The sequence below is a fragment of the Zingiber officinale genome, chromosome 7A, assembly GCF_018446385.1.
Source record: "Zingiber officinale cultivar Zhangliang chromosome 7A, Zo_v1.1, whole genome shotgun sequence".
NCBI classification, from domain to species: Eukaryota; Viridiplantae; Streptophyta; class Magnoliopsida; order Zingiberales; family Zingiberaceae; genus Zingiber; species Zingiber officinale.
The window spans coordinates 10172726-10175984 of record NC_055998.1 but is presented as its reverse complement, the minus strand read 5'-3'; positions in this window follow the sequence as shown (position 1 = coordinate 10175984).

Below are 3259 nucleotides of genomic sequence, written 5' to 3'. Positions count from 1 at the left end.
TACTAATCTACACCACTAAACAACCTAACATGGCATGTTAAGGAATTAATAACAAAATGGGTTTAACTGTAACGACCACCCTTCTTACTACTATTACTCTCTAAGGATGACTGTTACTTAACTACTAACTCTACTTAACCGGTATGATTAAAAATCACATGGAAACCCTACCGAAAAATTTCGGCAGAGTCTCCCCTGTACCGGTGACCATATTCAACAATACATGCAATATATACTCAGCCACAAGCGGCTGGAACACATATCAATCAACCACGCAGTATAATAAATCCAAAATAAAGAAAACAATACCACAACTCATCACACTATATCACAATTCATCTACTATGTCCTAATCACATCAAAATATCATGTACTATCTCAAATACTTCTAACATAGCAAAAGACAATAGAAACTAAAATAAAACTTCTTTCCTAGTCCCAAGGCTTCCATAGTCTTGGCATCACACATCCTTCAACCACCTCCTTGTCGCCTTCCTTTCTATATCTTTTCCTTTCCTGTATCTGCAGTAAGAGAAAGTGTAGTCTATAAGCAAAATTTGCTTAGTAAGCGCTATCTAACTCACAAAATCACGAATGTGCATGTATACGAAAAGAACTAGAAACTATATGCTCTAAACGAAAGTAAAGCATAAACATAACTGCTCATGTCAAACTAATAGCAAAGAAAAGCTAAGAAATCTACTCATGCAATACTAATAGCTAATCATGCTATACAAGGATAAAACTGCATGCTAGGAATAAGGCTAAACATATGAAAGTTGCTCATCCAATAGGTAAACATGAAAAACTACTCATCTACTAAATAAACATGGTAGAATAAAGAACTAAACTTATTGATTTAGAACTATATGAAACTTATTTCATTTGTTCTAACTTAATCTTTAATACTTTATGTTTATGTAAAACTCGTTTTACTTGTTCAAAAACTTATACTTATAATACTTCAAAATAATAATCAACTTCTTCTTGGGCCCAGGCATAGTACCATCTTATGCGCGTTCCCTAATAGGTTGGGGTAGCGAGCCACCAATCCTAAAAGAGCAGACCTCGGTCTACCAGGGCCAAGACCTCGGAATTGGACACCTGGATTTGTTAACGACAACCTCGGAAGTCGGGTACTAGCCTCTTCTTAAAAGTAAAATACTTATAATCTTAATTACTTCTTCTTTAAATGACTTGGCATTTTAATAGACACCTTGTGTGCCAAAAATCCCTAAAGTCTTGACTTTGGGATCTACTTAAGGCCTTGGCCTTTTCTTTCTTTTCTTTATCTTTCTTATACTTTTCTTAAACCCAAAATACTGTTAGGGTACCTTTCGTATGCATCTATGAATGAAATTAACTATGTAACACATAATCATGCATAGAATACAAAAGAAATCTACACATACAATACTTATCAAAAATCTGCACTAATGCTTAACAGAAATCTGCATACTAGCTTAATAAAAATCTGCATAATAGCTTAACAGAAATCTGTATCTTAATACTTTATAAAATCTACATTGATCAACATGTAAATCTCTTTTCTCATTTTCTAAACTAAACTTCTATTCTGAACTTATTACTTGCATAACTAAATCACCCACATACTTCTCACCTTTAGACTAAACTAACCTCAATAATCGGTACAGGAATTATCTTTCTAAACATAGAACCCAAACTTACATCAAACCAATTTCATCCAAACCTTTCTAAAACAGTTCATAGCTATTTCAGTTAACAGGAGCATATAAGAACTTAAATCCTATTGCGTCACACAAGAACTTCACTCCAACGTGAGGATTTCTAAATCTTCCAAAGCAACTAAACTGTACAGCAAACTCTAATACAATTCAGACTTCACAGAATTCTTCCAAGGCAACTAAACTGTACAGCAAATATAAACAACCATTCATGTTCTTCTTTGAAACTTATGGCAACAACTTAACATTTCTTCCGAATCTAAACAAATCTGCATTAAGTTTCATAACAGCAAGTATCAAATAGAATAATCCGAAACCTCTACTAATCCCCTGTTCAGTACCCCGGCAAGGAAACCATTGTAATTAGTAAAGGGTTTGCTACTGGAAAACAAAACAAATACCATTCCTCATACTCATATTTAACAAAAGAAATTCTGGAATTGAAAACTATACTACACAACCAATGGATCAAACACTGTATGCTTAAAAACTAATAACAAAGAAATCTATTCCAGAATCTCTAAAAGCTGAAATGCTAAACTACATGCTCATCTGATTAATTTGTTCATTTTCCAAACCTAAACAAATCTGAACTTGAGATTCACGGCAGCAAACCTCAAGAACAACAATCCTACTGCATACTTCGGCCAAACAAGAAGAAAACAGAATCCAGAAAAAGGAAAGAAACAAGGAATAAAACCTCGGAGCTATCCTACTGCAGGTGAGTAGCAACTTACCCCTCGTGTTCTTGGACTTACAGCCAGAAAAGGTGGCTTCCAATACTTCTAGGGCTTGCAGAGGACTCAAGCTCTTGGCAACTCCTTCACCTCCACTTGTTCTCCTCGATAAGATGATCACGATGGTAGAGAACCCTCTCGGATTAGGTCCTTGGCCGGCCGCCGGAGACGAGCCCTAGTTGCGGCTACGTCGTCTTCGTTTTCGCCCGAACAGAAACGCCGCGCGCCGTCGCGAGAGGAGGAATTTTGAGAGAAATTTTTAGGTTTTAGGAAAAAGATTTAAATCTTATACTTAAGGTTATTTTCGTTTCCAACTATAGCTTATATACATTTTATTCCATACTTTATTAACAAAACTCTCGCAGACCGGTTGGTTGGCTGAGTTCCGCTTAAAACTGGGTTCGTGGGTTCGAGTCTCGACTGCAACCATTTTATTTCCTTTTTATTCTTTGTTTCCTAACTACTACTTAAATAGAATTTTTCTTCTTCTTTAATAACAAACGATCGCTAGAACACTTGGTCAGCCTGGCTTTAACCAAGTCAGAGATCTCGGCTTTGATTCCTCAGCCGCGCACTTTTATTTCCAATTTATTTTACTGTTCCTAACTACTAGTTAAATATATATCGCTCCATATACGATTAACAAAAATTGTGTAGCTCAGTTGGTTGGGTTGGTTTTGCACGAAGTCACAGATTGCAGGTTCAAAACCTGGCTTCAACATATTCCTTTTTTTTTTTTTTTAAACTTCTTCCTCTTGGTAAAAATACCAAACGAACTCCAAAATTTGTATAAAAATACTCTAAAAATTTCTAAAA